We start from the raw sequence: 7,534 nt of genomic DNA on the forward strand, positions 1-7,534 counted from the left end.
GTTTTGAGATCATCTGGTGATTATGATGTACTTATTTTCAACCTTTTTATCCCCCCACTCTCCATAGTTGAGACTTCAAAAAGTCCCACTTTCAGACTTCTATAGTAAAGGGTATGTGTATGCTCTGAGTGTGTAACACAGCTTAACATAGTGTGCACGTCACTTAACCATTTGGTAATGCATTTTGAGTCCTCATTTTCACAAAAACATATCCAATTGTTTCATTCTCTCAAATTCTCTCAAATTATTCTAGTCATCAGGGCATTTCAAGGTACATGTGTGCCAAAAGTAGGTTTTCTGGGTGCCTGAAAATACAACAAAGGCATGCTTTGATTTGTCTTAATTTAAGGGAGAAAAATACACATGCCCTATTTTCATATTTCGCTGATAATCCAAAGTGCCTTGGATGACACACATATCAAATGTCAGAACTGTAGCACTGTGTGTTAGAAAGAAATATTTTCATACAGAAAAAATACCTGCATAACATTTGTATAAGATTATGAAATTCACATGTTACACAGAAAACTCATTTTTACAGGTGCAACATTATTTGTAGACCGCAACAAAAAGTATAAAGCCAAAGTACATATTAGTGCTTCTTCCTGTGTAGACTTAATAGCATTTATCAATGCAAGCACTGATGAATATATGGCCCATGAGTTTAATGTGGAATGGTGTGGAGAATGCTTTGGAATTAGCAGTGCTGGAACGTCATTCAGACAGTCCTTCTAGGAATGGAAGGACCAGGCCTGTTCCAGCTCACTGAAATGCATTGACTGCAAAGCTTGGTCTGGCAATCTACACTCATTTGCAACTTTTTTTGGTAGGGTAGGGTTCCAATGAGAATTTTTTTTTTTCCAAAAGTGAATGCTTTCCTCCATTGGCTGAAGTGTGAAAATGTGAATTTTTAAAATGCACAACTTAAAAGTGAGCATTTTTAAAGCATACACTTTTACCCCCATTGAAGTGTGAATATATGAAATACATATAATTTGAAAAGGCCTTTTATGTGCCAGACATAAAGGAAAGGGTTAACATCTCCTCATTTGATTGGATCCTGACTTGGTTTCCTATGCCTAACTGCTGAGTTTAATTAAGCAAACATTTTAAAACTTGCTAAATAGGTCTTTGGAGTAACATGGAGTTTAACCTGAAGGTACTATATTCATGGACTTTGACTGCTGTGCCTTCTATTTTAATAACTATTCTTTCTATACCACAAATCTCTCGAGGCTGTATATATGTACATCTGTGCATTTTATTTGGACTGTTAAAATAAATGCTTTTTTAATGGTATGTTTGCTTTTTTCGGACAAGCATTTAAGCTAAGTATGGCTCAGCTAATTTGGTTACCAGAGAATATTTTTGAAAAATCTGAATAAAGATCAAAGATTCCCTTATATCAAATAGTATAAGGGAACAATGCCTTTGCATCTCAGTGTAAGAAAAGGCTTGCCAAGAGTACATAATAGACTACCATGTCACAGAATGTGCACTTTTGGTAGATGTTAAAATACCCTTCAAAGGCAGTTATATTTTCATATTCATACATCTTAATATTATGCACTCTAATGTGGAAACATTAAACCCCTGAAGGAGCTATAAATTTTGTGGAATGTTGAGAATTTTAGCATTTCATAACAGGATTTAGTGCAAACCTCAGGTTAAAGAGTGGTTTAAAACTTTATTTGAAATAGTAATGCATAAATAATACTTACCTTTCTCCTGCAAATCCATTAGTTACATTTCTTTTCCTGAAGTTTTGTGGTTGTTTATATAGGCTAGGATCCAAAGAGCTACTTTGGACACACCTAAGGCATTCTGGTTTTATTTTAATGATTTTCTAAAAAAAAAAAATGAATAGCAGCTCTCCGTAGTATTCTGCATATTTGTCTCACAAGTACCATTGTATGCTGAAGATGCATATGGATATTTCGGTGGGAAAGCCTGCTTTACTTTCCAGAATGTGTCTGTAATGATCATATTAAAATACCTGGAAAAGGCTTAAGTTCCACACGAACAAGAGGAACTAGTCCCAAGAAATGAGCTCAGTTGTACAGCCTGCCAGCTTGCTGTGTATTTTCCATAGCAGATTGCATGCATTCGTCTTTCTATTTAGGGTTGCTCTGGAAGTGACCTCAAGGTCATCTAGCCTATCTCTGATCGCTGTTACAGGATCCCTACTTTGTATCCCTGATTTGAAACTGTTCAGCATCTGCTTGTAATCTCCCAAACACTGCTGAGGCCCTCTCTTCCACTGTCAAGCAGCTCATACCATCAAGAAGCTGTCCCTGATGTTGGGTGAACGTGTTTCACTGCTGGCAATTGGCTTTTAATTTTAATGTGCAATTTTAAGGTGATCTACAGAATTTTTCCACATCGTTTTGGAAGATGTTCTAAAAATCCAGTAGACGAAATTGAACTGCTGCAGACATGCTCTAAGGCAAATGAGTCACTGCTATTAACCTGTACATCTGCTGCATGCATCCGACTTCCTTTTGAAAGTATACCCTCTTCGTTATGCACTTTCCCATTACTAATTAACCACTTTATAATCAACGTCTCAAGATAGGTATTGGCTGTACTCCAGTAGATCTATTTACACACTTGCCAGAAACGACAGCTTCGTCAGTGCTTTTTGCACAACACCCAATTTTATTTATTTTTAATTTTGATTTGTTTCAGCATGTCTAAGAAATGTCAGACTGCTTTGGAAAAGGTATCTGTTTTTTTTAATGTGCTATTCAGGGGAGAGGATGTTACTCTGGGGGAAAAATATAAAATACATTTACATACTCTTGTGTGCTGTGGCCATATTATTCATTCAACACCCTTCCTAATTTTTGTTTAAATTGGTGGTCTCCTGACAGTTTCAGAGGCACGCAGCTCTGTAGCAGCAATTCACATGCATAACCCACGAAGTCCATCAAGAATGTTTTCTCACAGGGATCCCCAACCCCCTACTTCTTGCTGCAAAGATGCATTCACAGCTGCAGTATTTGACATCATTCTAGAACGAGTGGGAAGCTGTGGGTGTCTTTCTGTGAGTGTGCACTGCAGCATTTCAGCTGACATTATGAAGTACCCACGTCCTCGAGCCTCAATTTGTGTCCCAATCATCTTTACATTTACAAATGGATCGCATCGGGCTACCATTTCATTAGAATTCCACTGCTGCGCAGCTGAAGCTGGCTGTGCAAGAGACAGTTGAGGAGAAACAGGCATGTTGCTCTCCCCCATATCATCAGCACCATCTTCTAGTGTCTCTGTAGCCTACCTGTTATTTGCAGGTTTTCTTGAGGAACTGCCAATTGGACCAACTCCTCACAGGGACACTCATTAAAGTTATTTGAAAGACAGCAGCTGAGTTCAGATATCATGCTGTTCAGTTGCCCAATTATGGTTTGGCAGCTGGAAGCTGCACACAGCTTCTTCTCCATGGTTCAGGGAGTACCTACATGTTTATTGATACATACTTTATTCATTTATCTTATTAATTGATTTATACCATGCCTTTTTACCAAAGCTGCACTCAAAACAGCTAATAATAAAATACAAGTTAAAGACTCTTAAGTCAAACATATCATTAAAACATGCATAAAGGTGCAAAGAAAATAAAACAAAATTAAAATTTCCCTTCAGCAACAGGCTAGCTTACATGTCAAGTCTTCCACAAACAGGGACTGGTTGTTATTCTCACATAACTCCAGTCCTCTATCAGCTACATTGACTTCCCATTGAAGTCCAGGCACAATTCAAGGTGCTGGTTATTACCTATAAAGCCCTTAATGGCTTGGGGCCAGGATACCTAAAGGAACGCCTTTTTCCCTATATGCCCTTCTACCCCCTAAGATCGGCAGCAGAGGCCCTCCTCTGGGAACCCTCTTTGAAAGAGGTTAGGAGACAGTACTCGGAGGAGAGCTTTCTCTGTGGTGGCGCCCGACTGGAATGCGCTCCCTAGAGATGTCCACCTGGCACTGTCATTATATGCTTTTCGGCAGCAGGTCAAGGCCTTTTTATTTAACCAATATTTTAAAGTTAATTAATTTTAATTTTATTTATATTTATTTAATTCATTTTAACCATGTTATTTTATACTCTGTCATGGTGTAGCCAATTTATTTATTTGTTTAGGATTGATGGGTTTTAATGTTTGTAAACCGCCCAGAAAGCCCTCTGGGCTATTGGTGGTATATAAATGCAATAAATAAATACTGAAAGACACGAAGAGATTCAGCAGAGCCTTCCACAGATTGTCCACCAAGGCATTCAAAGCCACCTCTATCTACGATTGAAATAAGACTCTCTCCTAGTTTGTGATAACCATAGTTTGCTATGCTATCCAAACAGATGGATATGGTTAGTACAGAGAATGATTGTTTCCAAACAATTATTTCAATTCATGAGTTGGACGTCGTCTATCTGAGAGCTAACTAGCAATGTATGCATAAAAATTCATTTCCAATTATTTTAGATCAGAATTTACCATTTGTATATTTCAGATTGAACATGGACTTGGATGCAATCTGTGACCAAAGTGCATACATTTCTATGTTTGTAGTGTGATTTGAAAAATATGCACAAATGCAATTAAATCAATGGGAGAAGAATTCATTAGTTCCTCCACTATTCAAAAGCTGAATCTGTGTGCTTAATTCATTGTTGAACATATCTGATAGGTATACTGTAGTTGGGAAAATGCACACAAAATTTTGTGAGGGAAAAAAATTCCCTTGTAATCTCATATAGATTTGAGTCGGAATAAGCTTTAAAATGTAATTCAGAGAACTATGCAATCCCAGATTTTGCTGATTAGTACTCCCCTAACTCTATCCATAGTTTGTCTAATTCATGTATCACAGGAAACTATGGTTAGCACAGAGAAAGATGAAAGAAATTTACAATCCAGGGGAAAGAAGTAAAAGGTAGGGGAGAGAGGTAGCAGTTCTTGTCTAAAGTCAGTCTCTATCAGTTGCAAAGCAGGAAACTCAGCAGCAAATGACCTTAAAATATTTCAGTTTCAAAGCCCAGCTTTCAAAATCTAGTCAAGTAATTGAATTTCTGTGTGCATTGGCAGCTGTAGTTGAAGATGCTGAGAACCTCATTTATCCTGCAGAAAGAGGTTCCTTCTCTGAATAAACTTGGGCTGCCATTTCACTCTGTTGCCACGGAGCACCATGTACTATTTTAACATAAAAATGAAGTGGGGAGTTGGAGATCAAATCCATGTCTTGTTAATGTTATCTTCCACAACCTGGGAATGTATTCTTGTTTTGTTACTTTGCATGTTCTTCATAGTTGCAACCAAGACGGCAATGTTAAAAGGTGAGCAAAGATGTTATCCTACTTGGATGAGTTCTGATTCAGGCATTGTGTTTTTTCCATGTTCTTTGCTTGTTTATCCTGAAATTCTATTTTATTTGGAAATGAAAATTTAAAAGGCAATAAAAAGAAGACCATACACAACAATAGAACAAGATCACTAATGTAACAATGAATCCACTAATTATACTACTTAGTCTCTCCCAATGATTCTTAATTATTCGTTCATGTGATTTGTATTCTGCCTATTCTGTCAAAAATGGCACGCAAGATAACTTACAATTACCAATAAAACTTAATATAATACAATAATAAACCAATACAATTAAAACACAATTTAAAACTATTACAAAACAATTAAAATAATTACAGAGTTATAAACAATTCATAATACAGCATTAACAGAATAAAAACAGTATCCCACCCAGGAGACCTGCTTCTACACCAAAGTCCCACTTACATAAAGCTTTCTGCCTGTTGGTGGAAAGTCAGCAGAAATGCAGCAGATCTAACTTCTGGCAGGGAAAGAAGGCCTTCTTCTGTCTAAACAACTCTCAGACTGCGGTGGTCTCAAAAAAAAAAAAAAGGGGGGGGGAGTCTCTGTAGAAGTTTTAAGAAGTAGGCATGTTCACTGGGAGGTGAGGTTTTTCCCAGACAGCCTGGTCTCAAGTGAAACAGGGCTTTATAGGTCAAAACCAGCACCTGGAATTCTGCTTGGAAACAGTGAAAATGTAGCAAGGGAGTTAAGCAGCATGTACAAGGAGTATGTGCAAATGTACGCTACCATGTGCGAGACAAAATATAGCCAACTGCCCACAACTGGAATCCGATCAAAAGGTTGGTGAGTTTCAGCACGGGCGGTAAATGGAAGCCATGATGGCATAACATGTTTCATAAAATTAGAATTTTTGCTTTGTATACTTGCTGACTAACTTTATACATTATCATATTCTTCCAGATTAAGTGCTGCTCTACTTCAACAGCAATCTTAGAATTGCCTACTCAGATGTAAGTCCCACTGATTTCAAGGGACTTACTCCCAAGTAAATGAGGCTAGGACTGCAACCTCTAATTTCCATTGATTGTACTCTGCCCAGAGAGCCCTGAAGGGCTATGGGAGAGGTATATAAATATCAAAAAAATAAATTTAATAAATAATATATGTTGAACTTTCAAAAGTCGTGTGTAAAAAAGACGAGATAAGTTTATTTACAAAATGCAGTGCATATGCCTTTACTTTTCTTCCTTATTTCTGTATCTCACTGTATTTTAACATGGACTGCCTAATGCAGCTGCACTTTTGCCTTTATTAGCATTTTAGCAATGCCCTCTGATGGCCCCTGTCAGAACAGGGCTTTGTTATGCGCATGAAAATTCCCCTTTAATTGTCCATTTCATCATATGCCGTACATAAGGGCAAGAAATGTTTCTAATCATGACTTCTACCGTTCAATAATTTGGGGGAAAAACATCTTGATGGGAAGCAAAGTTAGGAAATAATAAGGCGTTTGCTATTTGCTTGATTGCACAGTAATGGCTTGGAGTTCCGTGGAATCCATTTTGCTGCTTTGTTTATGAATGCATTTTGCTCCTTTTTCTGGTGAGTTATAATTGGAAACTAATCTTTGCTGACATTTGTGAATTTTTTAAGCAGGCCTGAAATGGAAAGGTGTTGCCTTTCTACTGTAGGTAGCAAATGTGGAGGAGACAGTGCAGTGATTTTGCCGAATGGAAAAAAATATCTCCTCCCTCATCCCCCAAACACACACACACACACACACACACACACACACACACACACACACACACACTGCCTACCTCGAAAATGGGGCTACTTCATGGCATGAACTTCATCTGGAGGCACTGGATGGGACACCAGGGCCCAATGGGACACTGAATTGCACCCCATTGCCTCAAGTGGTGGCAGGCCAATTAGTCATAAAAAGAACCCCCCATACGACAGCTGTTGGTACTTATACTTCTCATCAAGGTAAGCCAAGACTTTGTTGTTTTGTGTTGTATAGATATTTCTATCATATGGCATCCATATGAATGAACCGACTCCAACATGTCCGTTCCATGACAGCCTGTTCAGCCCTTGTAAATTCGGGACTGTGGATTTCCTTCTGCAGCTAATCCATCCCATATTGGTCTTCCTTTTCTTCTGCTCCCTTTGCCTTTCTATAGCATGGTTGCTTTCTACTCCAGG

This window comes from Varanus komodoensis, unplaced genomic scaffold, assembly GCF_004798865.1.
Source record: "Varanus komodoensis strain SLA01 unplaced genomic scaffold, ASM479886v1 scaffold3, whole genome shotgun sequence".
Classification (NCBI taxonomy): Eukaryota; Metazoa; Chordata; class Lepidosauria; order Squamata; family Varanidae; genus Varanus; species Varanus komodoensis.